Here is a 15,591-nt window from a genome sequence, read left to right on the forward strand (position 1 = left end):
GCTGGCAAAGAGAGAATCACACGGCGTGTTTCCCCTCCGTCCTCCCCACTCCCATCCTTGGATCAGCAATAGCAGTGTTGTTGTTTGGGAAGTTGCCGTGTCCCCACTGTTTACAATTTCCTCCAATTCTGTAGCCACATAAGGAGGGAAACAGAGAGGATCGAGGAGGAGAGGCTCTTCTCTCTTGCCCCGAACCCTGGCCTGGGGCACTGGGTCAAAGCAGGCCTCCTTGTTGTTGGTCAGGCAGGTGGCTGTGGCCTCGTGGCTCCCGCCTAAAGGAGAGGGAACTGGGTTGGTGGAAGACCTCAAGGCTTCAGGTCCAAGAGGGTTTGAGAAACAGGAGCCACAGCGGGGAAGGTGTTTGCCCAGGCTGCTGGGGCTCTTGTTTCAGACCTTGTTTGGAAACAGCCCAAAGCGAAAGGAGGTGATACTACTTGGAGCAAACACTGAGAGTACACAACATCAGCACTTACTGAGTGTGACTCATTCCAGAGGCTTCAGGAAATGGGTTCAAAGATGGGGGGAGGCTGGACTTAAGTGCTGGGTGATATTTGTGGGGCTGAGGGGAAGGTTAACAAGGAAGTCCTCCCTGGCTCCTCCAGGCAGGAGTGAGTAAAGGTGGTGTGACTTTTGTTCCAGCCAAGAGGAGGGAAGAGGCCAGGCGTGGATTTTGCTCATTCTTACCCTCTCAATTTCAGATTATTTCTGCCTATGGACATGTCGGAGAGTTGATTGTAGACTTTGCTACTACAAAGTTTATAAAGCGTCTGCAGGCGGCAGGCACCGTGCTAGGCAGTGGAGATTGTCCTTGAGTTGGAGGCTCGGTCTGCGCTTGGTCTGATGTAAACCACTGACATGGCTTCTCCCTGGAAAAGAGTCAGACTCTTCTCTTGTTAATATTGACAACTAATTAGAGCTCATCTTGAGAACTTTAGTTGTGTCAGCACAGTCTTTGTGACTTACAAAGTTTCCCTTCCAGAAAGGAGGTAAAGGGAAAGTGGGAGAAATAACCATTTTCCCACTGTTATTTGGTTTCCCCACTCTACAGTATACGTAGTAGACATTCACAAATGCTTGTTGATTGATTCCATGCTTCCTGTTGCTCTAAGAAGAGTCATTTATTCATACACACATTCAGTGGGCATTTGAGTTCGTAATGTCTGCCCGGTATTTGCAGGTAGTGGCTCCCGAGAAGAAGAAGGTGTGACGCTGCCTCTGAGGGGCTCTCACTACACACATAGACCCGTGGAGAGTCAGTCCAGCCGCTCCATTTTATGGAAGCGGAAATGAAAGCTCAGGGAAGTTACGTGATTTGTTCAAGATCACAGCCAGTTAGCCTCAAAGCCAGGGAAGAAAAACTCAAGTTTCCTGACTTGCTGGAATGTCTGTTCGCCTGGCTGCCGCAGGTGCCAGTGTGGTGAGCTCTAACAGGAGAGAGAGGACGTCAGGATGAAGTGGGAGCCCACCAACATCTTGGATTATCCAGAGGGAAATGTCTGGTTGAACCCTGACTGCAAAAATCGGGGACACTTGCATTCTCTTTCTTTTTCACTTTGAGCTTGAAATGAGGAAAACGGGAGCCCAGAAAACCCAGAGTGGACAGTCTTCACAGGGGGTTGACGAGATGGGCCCCCAAGTCTGTGTTCGCCTCTATCAAAGTGTTTCTCACATGACCGCAATGCTCCGGCTTTGGACTGGGTTCCCTCCGTACCTGGCCCTCAGTGAGGGCAGGGACCAGGTCTGATTCATCCTTGTGTCTCCAGCGCATAGTGCATCGCAGGCTCTAATAGATATTTCTCAAAAATAAAACAACAAAAAGTGTACACCTACACAGCCATGGGATGACTGGGTAGCAGCACAAGTCGAGAACCCATCTCCTCACATGAGCTGATGTGGAATTTGGCTTTCTAAATACAGGTGAAGTGCTCAGAATGGGGATGTGGGTCGTCCTGTGGCTCTGCTGCTGTGCTTGGGACACGCCCAGGATTCGGAGTTTCTGCTCTGGTTGACCCACTTCACTTGCCCTTCAGAAGGTGGCAGGAGAGTACAGGGAACTTCCGAATATGTCCTTTTCGAAATGGCTGAGGGAAGATGGAAGGGCGTATGGTGGTGGTTCACAAGAATGTGAAGGTCTGTTGTGTGAAAACGTATGAGGCTTATTTCTGTGCCTACACAGAGTAGCCGCAGGCTTGGCGAGTCTGCATCAGACACACTTTTGCTCAGGATGAGAGAGAACTGTCAGAGCAAAGTAAGTTTCCTTGGAAAATTACAAGTTTACTGATGGAGTTCAGGTGGGGGCTGGATGTCTGAAAATAACTGTCACAGTGATTTTTTTTCCTTGAAGTTTCCAAGGGTAGAGCTTGGCCTGGAACCCAGGATTCCCACTCATACCACATTTTATTAGGTATATAAAATCTGCCATTTGAAATGTGACATTACTCTATGATGTAGGCCCAGGTCTATCTGACAGTTACTTCCAGTCATTGTGGGTGGTTGTGATTCTCTTCTCTAATCTGTGACTTAGACGTCACCCCCTCTGCCAACCCTCCCGCCTCCTTTCCAGGAGAGAACGGTAAGATCAAGTGCATTTACTCATCATGACCACAAGGTGGCAGCGCTGCCCCACCCGTGTTTCTGAAAACTCTACTGAGATATGGGCAAGTCTGAGAGCTCTGGTTAGGATTAGGAAAAGGGCGCAAGTGAAGTGACTAGGTAAATTATTTTTTTTCCCCCTGCTAAGTGACAGAGTTGAGGTGAGTCTGAAACCATTGCATTGTAGAAGTGGCAGACACTTTAGGGAAGTGACCCAAACTTTAATGTGCTTACAGATCACCTGAGTATCTTGTTCAATACAAATCTGATTTTTCTGGTGGAGCCTGAGATTCTGCGTTTCTAATAAGCTTTTGGATGATGCCGTTCCTGCTGGTTATTGGTCCCCACTTTGAATAGCAAAGCCTTAGAGGTCACTTAGATTAATTCTTCCTTCCCCCGATTTATGGATGAAGAGAGGTAGAAGTCCAGAGAGAGAAGGTGCCTTGCCTGACGTAGCCATGACTTCAGCACTTAGCTTTCTACATCTCAACCCAAGTTTCTCACTCAATCCAGTTCTTGCTCTACTATATCATGTGGCCCCCCTTTACTGTTGTGGTGGCATCTCTGTAGCTTGGGAACCAGAACTCCCATTTTCACCACCATCCCCTTTGGTCTTTGCTCGAGGTGTCACTTTGGTTACTCCTGTTTATGGAAATAATCAATAACCAATCTATAATAAGAATAGAAAAGAGTTTTATTTGCGCCAAAGTGAGGATTGTAGCCTGGGAGACAGTGTCTGGATAGCTCTGAGGAGCTGCTGTGGAGAATCATGGTTTTCAGCACAGCTTTTTTTTTTTTCCCTATCAATAATTACTTTATTTTTTTCTTTCTTTTTAAAAATTTTATTTCATATTGGGGTATAGTTGATTAACAATGTTGTGTTAGTTTCAGGTGTACAGCAAAGTGATTCAGTTATACATACAGATGTATCCATTCTTTTTCAAATTCTTTTCCCATTTAGGTTGTTACATAATATTATTGAGCAGTGTTCCCTTCAGCACAGTTTTATATCTTGTCAGAAGAAAGACCATCAAACATGTTAGGGGTTCATTCCTTCAAGGTTTCAAATAAAAACAGATGAACAGGGCTTCCCTGGTGGCGCAGTGGTTGAGAATCTGCCTGCCGATGCAGGGGACACGGGTTCGAGCCCTGGTCTGGGAGAATCCCACATGCCGCGGAGCAACTAGGCCTGTGAGCCACAACTACTGAGCCTCTGGAGCCTGGAGCTCCGCAACAAGAGAGGCGCGTCTGGAGCCTGTGCTCCGCAACAAGAGAGGCCCGCGCACCGCGATGAAGAGTGGCCCCCGCTTGCCGCAACTGGAGAAAGCCCTTGCACAGAAATGAGGACCCAACACAGCCAAAAATAAATAAATAACTAAATAAAATAAAAATAAAGGAATTCCTTTAAAAAAACAAAAAAAAACAAAAAAAAACAGATGAACAGTTACACAGTGAGTCAGTATGGCTTTGGCGCCTGCAAAGGGAGTCTTACTATCAAAGGAGTACTGGCACTGGCATCCCAGGAAGGCAGCCATTTAATCTGTTTTTTAAGTGCACTGTCTTCTTCCTTCCTTCCCCCTTTTTTCCTTTTTTTTTTTTCCTCTCTCTTTTTAAAATTTCTATTTTATTTATTTATTTTTGCCCATGCCATGTGGAATGTGGGATCTTAGCTCCCCGACCAGAGATTGACCAGGGATCAAACCCAAGCGCCTTGCAGTGGAAGTGTTCAGTCTTAACTGGATTGCCAGGGAAGTCTCCCTCTCTTTCTCTTTCCGTCTCTCTCTCTTTTCTTCTCTCTTTCTTTCCTTCCCTTCCTTTCTTCCTTTCTTTCTTTCGTTCTTTCTTTTTCTTTCTTTCTCTCTGTCTTACTGAGATGTAGTTAATTTATAATATTAAATTAGATTCAGGTGTACAACTTAGTGATTCGATATTTTTATAGATTATAGTCTATTTATAGTTATGAAATATTGGCTATATTCCGTGTGCTGTGCCATGTAATTCTGTAGCTTATATATTTCATACATAGTAGTTTGTAACTCTAAATCTCCTAATCCTATCTTTCTCCTCCTCTTTCCTTCTTCCCACTGGTAACCACTAGTTTGTTCTTATATCTGGGAGTCTGTTTCTTTCTTGTTATACTCATTGGTTTGTTTAATTTTTTTAGATTCCACATATAAGTGATAACATATAGTATTTGTCTTTCTCTGTCTGACTTATTTCACTAAAAGCATAATTCCCTCCACGTCCATCCATGTTGCTGCAAATGGCAAAATTTCATTCTTTTGTATGTCTGAGTAATATTTCATTGTATATATAAACCACATCTTCTTTATTTATTCAGCTGTTGATGGAAACTTAGGGTGCTTCCTTATCTTGGCTATCATAAATAATGCTGCTATGAACATTGGGGTGCCTCTATCTTTTTGAATTAGTGTTTTCATTTTCTTCGGATCTATAGCCAGGAGTGGAATTGCTGGATCAGATGGTAGTTCTATTTTTAGTTTTTTTGGGAAAACTCCATACTGTTTTCCATAGGCTGCACCAATTTACATGTCCACCAACAGTATACAAGGGTTGTCTTTTCTCTATATCCTCACCAACATTTATTTGTGGTCTTTTTGATGATAGCCATTCTGACAGGTGTGAAGTGATATCTCGTGGTTTTGATTTACATTTCTCTGATGATTAGTGATGTACATGTCTTCTTTGGAAAAATGTCTATTCAGGTCTTCTGCTGATTTCTTTTTTTTTTTTAAGAGTATTCGTCATTTTATTTTTGTTTATTTATGGCTGTGTTGGGTCTTCGTTTCTGTGCGAGGGCTTTCTGTAGTTGTGGCAAGCGGGGGCCACTCTTCATCATGGTGCGCGGGCCTCTCACTATCGCGGCCTCTCTTGTTGCGGAGCACAAGCTCCAGACGCGCAGGCTCAGTAGTTGTGGCTCACAGGCCCAGTTGCTCCGCAGCATGTGGGATCTTCCCAGACCAGGGCTTGAACCTGTGTCCCCTGCATTGGCAGGCAGATTCTCAACCACTGCGCCACCAGGGAAGCCCTTCTGCTGATTTTTTGATTGGGTTGTTTGTTTTTTTCATGTTGAGTTGTATGAGCTGTTTATATATGTTGGATATTAATCCCTTATCAGTCATATAATTTGTAAATATTTTCTTCCATTCAGTATGTTGTCTTTTCCTTTTTTGTTGATGGTTTCCTTTGCTGTGCAAAAGCTTTTTAGTTAGGTTCCATTTGTTTTTTTCTTTTTTCTTTTGTTTCCTTTGCCTTAGAAGACAAATCCAAAAAAAATATTGCTATGATTTAAGTTAAAGAGTGTTCTGCCTCCATTTTCTTCTAGGAGTGTTTTGGTTTCCAGTCTTACATTTAGGTCTGTAACTCATTTTGAGTTTATTTTTGTATATGGTGTGAGAGAATGTTCCAATTTCATTGTTTCACATGTAGCTGTCCAGTTTTCCTCGCACCACTTATTGAAGAGGCTGTCTTTTCTCCATTGTATATTCTTGCTTCCTTTGTCATAGATCAATTGACCATAAGTGTGTTCGTTGGTTTATTTCTGCGCTCTCTATTCTGTTCCATTGATCTATGTGTCTGTTTTTGTGCCATACCACACTGTTCTGATTACTTTGTAGTATACTTTGTAGTATAGTCCAAAGTTAAGGACTGTGATAGCTCCAGGTCTGTTCTTTCTGAAGATTGTTTTGGCTACTTTGGGTCTTTTGTGTTTCTATGCACATTTTAAAATTATTTGTTCCAGTTCTGTGAAAAATGTTCTTAGTATTTTGATAGGGATTGCACTGAATCTGAAGATTGCCTTGGGTGGTATGGTCATTTTGACAATATTAATTCTTCCAGTCTATGAACACGGTATGTCTTTCCATCTGTTTGTGTCCTCTTCAGTTTCTTTCATCAGTGTCTTACAGTTTTCTGAGTACGTCTTTTACCTCCTTAGGTAGATTTATTCCTAGGTATTTTATTCCTTTTGATGAGACTGTAAATTGGATGGTTTCCCTAATTTCTCTTTCTGATAGCTCATTGTTAGTATATAAAATGCAACAGATTTCTGTATATTAATTTTGTATCCTGAAACTTTACCGAGTTGATTGATGAGCTCTGGTAGTTTTTCGGTGGTGTCTTAAGTTAAAATGAAATATAAGAAAAGAAAAGAAAAGAAAAGAAAGCTTCCAGCTAATTACTGAGACGCCAGAGTTGAGAACCACTTTCAGAGCAATGTTCCTGAAAATGCTATTTTGTCATTTATCTGACCTTTTCAAAGTTTTCCAGTGACTCCTGTCTTCTGTAGGATGAAGTTTAAATTCCTAGGTTGCCACTGAAAGCCCCCATAGCATGTTCCCCATCTGCTTCTTTGGTCTATGCAGTAAGACCCGAACCCACATTTTACATTCCCATGTCTGCATTTATTCTAATTCTTTTCCTTCTTCCTATAATACCCTTCCATTCCTGCTCAGCCTCCTGAATTATTTTTCATCCTAAGGCCCATTTCAGATCCTGTCCCTTCATTGAAGTCTTTTATGAGTATTTCTGTTTGAAGCAGTCATCTTTCCTCTCCTTGAATTCTGGTAGGTAGGACTGTGTGGAGTGAAAATATGAGCTTTAGATTTAGAAATGTGTGAGTCTGAATCCTAGTTCTACCTTTTACCAGTTCTTGGATAAGGGCCAAGTTTTTGTTTTTTGTTTTTAAATATTTATTTATTTGGCTGCTCCGGGTCTTAGTTGAGGCACACGGGATCTTTGTTGCACCACACGGGATATTTAGTTGCAGCATGTGGGATCTAGTTCCCTGACCAGGGATCGAACGCGGGGCCCCTGCATTGGGAGCATGGACTCTTAGCCACTGGACCACCAGGGAAGTCCGGGGACAAGTTAACTGATCTTCTTGGAGTTTTGGTTTCTCATTGCCAAATGGGGATAATATTAGTACCTACTTTAAAGGGTCGTTGTGAGCCTTAGATGAGGTATAAACATAAAGGTCCCAGCACACAGGAGGCGCCTTCCTCCTCTTGTTCGTAGCTCAGTTGTCCTCACAGAGGTGGTGTGTGGTGACAGGCTCTTGTCAAAATTTCCTCCAGAGCCTGTAAAAGATATTTGTGTCTGGTCAGCACTAAGATGACAGACACACTTGAACTGAATTGAGTGCGTGAGTCTTCAAGCAATTCAACTGAGATTTTTTCCCCTGGAAGCCAACTCAGAAATAAGTGACCTATGGATAGAGGAATGTAACCCAATGGGGTGGGGGCAGGTAGAGAATGGGTTAGAAACATTGGGAGAAAGCTCTGATGCCTCCCACACCCACCTTTGCTCTCAGCAGGACAGCACTGAGGAAGTAGACTCCTTAGTAAGACTCCCTGAGCCATGAGTCCTGCATAGCAACCCTTCACTAATCCATTCCTTGCCCAAGTGATGCGTACACAGGTGTCACGTCCCCTGTGAGTTGAATACTTTCACCTTTTCTGCTCCCTCTACCCACACAGCTCAGTGTTGGGTGCTGTGGTTCGGCCCCAGGTCCCAGGCCCCTACTACGGGTCTAAGAAGTCAGGGCCAGGAATTGGGGCTGAGGAGGAAGTCAGAGGTCTGGGGACTTTCTACTTGTGCTCTAACCACTCAGCAGTCCTGTGGGGCAGTGATGAGGCGGGACTTCTCATGGGGTGGTCCTCAAACCATCTGCATCAGAGTCACCTGGGATGTTTGTTATAAATTCAGATGTATAGGCCTCACCTTGCAGCAACGAAAAGCAGAACCTCAAACACTGACATTTGAGACTAACTGAGTTGGGGCTGGATGTCTGGTTCTGGAAGGCAATGGAATCCTGCCTTCTCCAGCCACCTGCAGTTTGGGTCTCGTCCCTCTGTGAGGTCGACACTGTAGTCTCTGCTTTCTTTCTTTCTCTGGGCTGTTGGAGGGGTACATTCCGTTCTGAGAAAGCATGAAATCATGCTGATGCTTATGCTAGAGGAGGCGTTTGGAGACAGTGGCTTTTATTCCCATTTTCCTTTCACCCTTCATTTGCTTCTCTCCTCGCTTATAGCCCCTCCCCACCCACTCCCCCTCAGCCATCTGTCCCGGCTGGCTTACCACCTGTGTGGGACCAGACTAGGGGAGGGCGGGGCACCATCTGTGTGGTTTGGTGCTGGGGGGACGAGCGCTGGGACAGGAGCAGTTGCACGGTGGTTCCTCTCAGGCCCGGCCGCCCTCGATGTGGAGGTGGTGCTTTCCATGAGGTTCAGCTGCTTCACCCCACGAGGTTCAGCTGCTTCACCCCACGAGGAGCGGGCACATGCTGAGGGTTGGGGATGGTGGAGTTGAAGCCTGGCATGTGAAGTGGAAATCCTGTCACCCACACAGAGGTCTGCGTGCTCCCCATCTTTTCTGAAATGGAGGGTTAGTCTCCCTCAGGGCCCTGAGCCGGGCAGTGCAGATAAACAGGAGGAAATATGAACCATCCACTACATGTTTGGAGGGCTGATCCAGTTACACTGCCTGCCTCGAGTGAGGACAACTGAGAGATTATAGAGTTCAGTTTTGGGGATGTTCACACACTGGGTCCTTGGGGACATCCAGAGGTGGGGCAGGGCCCTGGGCTGGGGGTGAGGACAGCTGGTTCTGAGTCAGCTAAGCAACCAATTTCCTTTGTTACCATGAGAAAGTCTTCATATTTATCCCTTCACTGTTGTAGTTATAGTTGATATTACAATATTTTGTCCTTTTTTCTTCATACTAGCTTAAGTGGTTGACAGACAGCATTTATCAGTGGGATCTTTTTCTTTCCTATAGAGTCTTACTTCTTGTTGTAGATTTTTCTTTTCCACTTACAGAAGAGCGTTTAACATTTCTTTTAGGGTAAGTTCAGTATTGATGAACTCTTAGTTTTTGCTTCTCTGAGAAGTTTTTTTTATCTCTCCTTCAATTCAAAATGCTAATCTTGCTGGATAAAGTATCCTAAGTTGTAGGTTTTCCCCTTTCAGCAGTCTAAATATCAATAAATCTTGCCACTCCTTTCTGGCCCGCACGGTTTCTGCAGAAAAATCAGCTGATAGCCTTATGATGGTTCTCTTATATGAGATTCTTTGTTTTTCTCTGTCTTTAGAATTCTCTCTTTAACTTTTGTCATTTTCATTATGATACATCTTGGTGTGGGTCTCTTTGGGTTCATCTTGTTTGGGACCTTCTGTGCCTTTTGTACCTGGATATCTGTTTCCTTTTTCAGGTTTGGGAAGTTCTCAGCCATAATTTCACCAAATGCTTTTTGGACAACTTTCTCTCACTTCTCCTTCTGGGACCTCTATAATGTGAATGTTGGTATGCTTGATGTTGTTCTAGAGATACCTTAAGCTGCTCTCATTAAAAAAATTTTTTTTTCTTTTTGCTATTCTGATTGGGCAATTTCCATTATTCTATCTTCTACATCACTTACGCATTCTTCGGTATCACCTAGCCTGATGTAAGTTCCACATAGTGTGTTTTTCATTTCAGTTATTGCATACTTCAGTTGTTCTTTTTTAATATATATTTTCTAATTCCTTGTTAAAACTCTCACTGTGCTCATCTATTCTTTTCTGTAATTTGTTTATCATTCCTGTTACCAATGCTTTGAACTCTTCATTTGGTAAATTATTTATTTCTGTGTCATTAGTTGTGTATTCAGGGGTTTTCTCTTGTTCTTTCAGATGAGGTAAATTCTTCTACCTTCTCATTTTGCTTAACTTTCTCTGTCTGTATGAAATTAGGTGAAACCGTTACCTATTCTGGTCTTGAACTTGTGTCCTTGTGTGGGGCATCCCTATACATTATGAGTGTGCCCAGTAGCTGGTGGGAGAGCTGAATCTGATGTGAGCATGTGTCTCATCTTCCCCCAGGGGGTGCTGACAGCTATCAGCTTGGTAGGAGATGGAGGGGCTAGAGCCAGAGCCAGGTGTGAGCTGGGGCTTCTCCTCTGCTCAGTGGACAGCACCCCCTATTGGGGCCGGGGGTGAGTCACAAGTTGCTGGAGCAGAAGCCCTGAGGGTCGGTCCAAGTTGGCTTCATTGCCTAAGTGTGTTAGTCTCCTTCCCCTTCCCAGCGTTGGCACCTTGGCCCCAGAGGGGAGCCGTGCTGGAGCAGGAGGAGCTGGGTCGGGTACCGGCTGGGGCTGGGTCACGTGCCGGGGCAGTCCCTGGAAACCAGCCAGAGTCCTGGGCAGTTTCAATCCGCTTCCTCCTTCTTGTTTCGGGAGTAAGTGAGCGTGTGTGCGTTCTTCACCAACCAAGTATAGGTTTCAAACAGCCCCACTGTTAGTCCCACTGGTTTTGAAACTCTTCCTCCCAGTTTTGGACCCCAGGCCTGTGGCGCCCAGTATGTGGTTTGAACCTCTCACTCCCCAGGGAGGATCTCTCAGCCCTTGCAATCCTCCTCCTTTTCTGTGTCCCTTCCCAGGGACTCAGGTCCTGACCTGATCACTTCTCTTCTCTGCCTACCAGATTCTGTGTGCATCTTTCTCACAACCTTCGTTGTGTCTTTCCGCCAATCTTACTAGGTAGATATATTTCTGATGTGTCATACAGGGAGGGGAGCTCTGTGTCCTTCTACTCTCCTGTCTTGATCTCCCTCCAAGCTTGTGTACAAGTTCTAATGTGGACATGTGTTTTCATTTCTCTTGCATATAAACCTGGGAGTGGAATTGCTGGGTCATATGGAGGCCTTAGGATTCTTAAGAAGAGAAGTTGCCTTAGAGAATAAGCTCACAAACCCATGAAGCACTTTAAATAACTCTTGCTCTTTGTTAATTTAGTGATAGGCAAGTTTTTAGTTGGTTTTTTGAAGAATTGATATTAATCAAATTTCTCTGTCTAATGCGAACTAGCCAACAAATGCACAAAGTCTAACACTCCAATGTAGGGTAACAAAGCCCTTCTTGGGTTTAAATGGAAGTGAGAGAGCTTCATTTGGGGGAGTGGGCCTGTTTGCTGATCTTAACCATAATTAACACTCTACTTTCTTCTCTGTAGTATGATAGGAATTTATTGTTCCGTTTGTATTACTCTTTTCTTTGATCTTCTTTTTTCTTCTTCACACATCTCTGCCACCGTATATACTCCTATTTTATTCCTGCTTTTCCCTCTTTCTTCAAACTTCTGGTCATATCAAACTGTTCCACAGTTCTATGTAAGTTAAAACAATAAAGTTATGAGAGTCAAAGGAGTTATAGGATTCCTTTTATAAGTATATCATATCCAGATAAATATGGGCACTTTAAAAGTAGTTGTCCTTAGTGCCTATGCATTTATTCCAAAAGTTCTGTCATTACTGAAAATATTTTGGTCACTTAATAGTAGAGTTGCTCTCAAAACCTGTTTGAGCCCTACAAGAAAACTAGTTTCACTTCCTTATAATCTCACTGAGTATTTCAGGGGTCCTGCCACTCTGCTTGTATTTGTTTGTCATCCTGTTCCCAGTTCCCTTTTTCCTTTGTTGCTCTGGTCCCCAAGCAAGAAGAGTTCTGGGTTCAAGGGGGCTCCAAGAATGGGGCAAGGCTCATCCTCATAGAGAGCCCAGGCAGGGAAGGGAGTTTGGCATGATTCACAAGACCTTGACCTTTAAACAAAGCATGCTTAAGCAGCTCTTTTTAGTCTGTCCTTTCCAGTGTCCCACTTCTGCTTTGTGATCCCTCCCCCATCTTTATAACAGAAAATAACTATCACATCCTAGGGCTGGGACATAGCCTTGAATTGTCCAACTCTCAGAGGGAACTTGGGGAGAATATGTAGGGAGAGACCTTTCAGAGAGCCCCATTTCCTTCTGCTCCTGGGTAGTTAGTTAATGTTCTAACAGCACTTCCCACTCTTGCGGAGACCCAGCTTGTGAACCAAGATCCTGCAAGCAGCGGGGGGTGGGGGGGTGGCAAAAAAAAAAAGAGAGAACAATAGCAAAGTACAAAATAAAATTAGACTAGGAAAATAACAGATATGTTAGAAAGAATATAAAAATAAAAATATAGAAATATAGATGAATCAACAACCAGAAGGTGCAACAGTACCACAGTAGTAGAAAAGAAGAGGAGGGAAAAGAAAAAAAGAAAAAACAAAGGGGGAAAAGGCCTTGGCTGTGGAGGGCGGGACCTAGGCAAGGGTGAGGTTTGGGCAGTGGGCGGGGCCTATGCTTAGGACCCATAGGGCTGGAAAAGGCCCTGGGGGCTGTGGGGGGGGTGGGGCTTAGTCTCAACAGAACAGAAGGGGCCCAGGCGTGCCCCCCACCCCTGGTATCAGAGGGTGGGGGACCTCACCTGGGAGCCCAGCAGGCTTCCTGGGCTTGAGTGGGCGGGGCAATCGCCCTCTGCTCGTCTCCTGCTCCTCCCAGAGGGCCCCTCCTGCCTGCCTCTCCTGATGTCCCCCGTCTCCCTCCTATGCCCCCAAGGACCCACGTGGCCTGGAGAGGGTGTTGGAGGGCAGGGGATCCGCCTGCGAACTCAGCAGGCTCCCCAGGGCCCAAGTGGGCGGGGCAAACGCCCTCTGCTCCTCTCCCGCTCTTCCCGGAGAGTCCCTCCCACCTGCCTCTCCTGATCTCCCCGGCCTCAGGGGTGCTGATCTTGTCTGGCCTTCACTTCTCCTCCCCCCTCGGTCCCCCTACATCCTACCGGTTCACTCTGGGGTTCCTCCCGTCTCCTTGGGGGTCAGAGTTCCCCACCAGTGGCCGGCAGGCGCCCCAGTTGTGGGGAGATGCTAACTCCGCTAACTTCAGTGCTGGAAGCAGCACTTCCAGCAGAGGTGTTGAGGGCCTGGGTCATTTAGGTGTATGGGAGTGGAGAGAATGACATAACTGAGAGATGTTCAACAAGGAATCAACAGGCTTCGACGATGTATTGAATCTAGAAAACGAAAGAGCAAGGGCTGAGGAAGCAGTGGCATCACTGAGAGGAATGAGTGACCTGTGGGGGAAAGCCAGTTCAGATGGGGAGCAATTTCAGAAGGTATTTGGATGTGAGTGTCATGAGTTCTGGGAAGTAGAACTGGCTAGAGATATAGATGAAGAAGCCACCTGCAGAGAGGTCATGGAAGCTGTGGAAGGAGGGTGGTGTGGAGTGAGACAAGCAGGTCTGAGTAGGAAATCTGCTGTCGGGGTGCAATGCACGGGGGGGGCTGGTAGGAGGAGAGTGTCCAGAAGGGACAAGTTGTGTGTGGTCTCAGATGCTGTAAAAGTGAACAGTGTGAGGACAGTGAAAGTACCTTTGAATTGGCCGAGAGATGGGTGCTGATTTTCTGCTGCTTCCAGGGGTCTTGGGAAGGGGGCCAGCACTGCAGAGGGCCAGGAGAAACCACGGCATGAGGAAGGAGAAAGACAGCACACGTTTCAATTGCTTGGAAGTGCAGGAAATGAGATAACAGGCTAATTAAGGAATGAAGGTTATCCAGGTTAGAAGAGCTCTGACCCTCTGAGGGGCAGAAAGAAAGGAACAGGGTACAAGGAGGAGGGAGGGTGCTAGAGAGATTTCCATACCCCTGAGGCCGTGGAGACTGTTGGAGTGAAAGCTGTATCGCTGCATCTGATTCACTGGAGCCATCTGCGTGGGAAGTGTGATTTGTCCCTAGTAAAGAGGCCAGGAGATCTACTCACGAAATCGTCTTCTGTCCCAGAGGAAGACAGGCAGTTTCTTCCAGGCAGGTTGGAGCTGTGGCTTGTTGCTCTAGATAGACTCACTTTGTTAGCAGGTGTGCAAATGAATTTAGCGAATTCTCTGATCACTAGATCAGATACCATGTGGACTTAGAAACAGGCTCACGCTGACTCCCTGTTAAGCAATTTCTGTTTCTTCTGCCTGTAAAGAAAACATTGTAGAAAATAATACCAACTGTGAGGCAGCATGTTGATGCCTGATATATAATTTTTATTATAAATATAGAGCAAATTTTACAAATAATTCAGAAGCGGCCTTAGCCAGGCAAAATTAAATTACACAGAATAGCGTGGATGAGAGGAGGTATATACAGTCTGTGTCAGGGTTAAAAGACCCTGAAAGAGGTTCCTGAGTACAGAGAACCCCCAACCAACCCTCTTTGAGGGGGCCAGTTCCACACAGCATTAGATCAAGTAATGAATATGGAATGAAACCTTTCTCTCAACAGCCTCAAGGAGGTTCCATCGATGCAGAAGGAGGCTGGGTGGGAAGTAGACGTGCCTCTCCTTCTCCTGCCCTTCCTTTTTATGCTGACACGTTGGGTCTCAGAGACCCCATGGGAGAAAACAAGTTTCAGAGGCTTTCACGGAGCCGAGAGCTGAGTTACAATCCTCCCCTTGTGTCCTAAGGAGCATCCGCACCAGTGCAGCGTTCTAGGTTGTAAACGATGCCAACTGCGCGGGTGGTCGTGTCCCCTTCAGGTGCTCCTGCTTCTCAAGAACCAAACACACCTTAGCAGAGGCCAAGGTTTCCTGAGAAGGTGAGTGGGGCAGATGGAACGTGCACAGGCAGAAGCACGGAATAGAATGGTGCTGGTGGTTGGTCTGAGATGCCTAGAAACTGAGATCCCTTTCTGGCCATGAATGTAGAAAACTGCTTCTTCTTATTTTCTATGTGGAGCCCCTGACGTAAAAGGCTTGAGGAGCTTCTGGCCAGAGGGACTTGAGGGGTTTTGGTGGCTTCTTTCACCTAAGGCAGTCAGATTGGCTTGCACAGTAAATTAAGTAAACAACCCCTTTCACATAGAAAGGAGTTACAAAAATTAAAATTGCAGAATGTCTCAGAAGGAAGGGGAAAAACTCAGTACCACAAACTGTGCATTCTTTAGCAATTATTTAGATCATCTCTGAAGGGTAGCTTTCTGATTCCTTTCCCAAGTCCCAGCAGATTGTATGTGTTAAGAGCCAACTGCCCCCTAAAGCAATAACCCCTTCCTCTGTGGGCACTTCCTGGAGTAAAGCCCATAAAGTTATTTAAACGTACCTGCATTTTTTGCATTTTTTTCAGGAATTACTTATGGACCTAGACAAGTAGTTTTTTAGTTTCTT

The 15,591-nt window shown here is 45.3% G+C and overlaps 2 protein-coding genes across 2 annotated transcripts in view; one reads left to right on the forward strand and one right to left on the reverse strand.

Annotated features, from left to right (window-relative positions):
* RPS19 (ribosomal protein S19) overlaps positions 1-15,591 on the reverse strand; it is a 122,631-nt gene that overhangs the window by 55,159 nt on the left and 51,881 nt on the right. The gene's annotated exons all lie outside the window — the stretch shown is intronic.
* Positions 1-15,591, forward strand: part of CD177 (CD177 molecule) — a 55,958-nt gene that overhangs the window by 10,975 nt on the left and 29,392 nt on the right. The gene's annotated exons all lie outside the window — the stretch shown is intronic.

The sequence above is a fragment of the Eschrichtius robustus genome, chromosome 19 (assembly GCF_028021215.1).
Source record: "Eschrichtius robustus isolate mEscRob2 chromosome 19, mEscRob2.pri, whole genome shotgun sequence".
Classification (NCBI taxonomy): Eukaryota; Metazoa; Chordata; class Mammalia; order Artiodactyla; family Eschrichtiidae; genus Eschrichtius; species Eschrichtius robustus.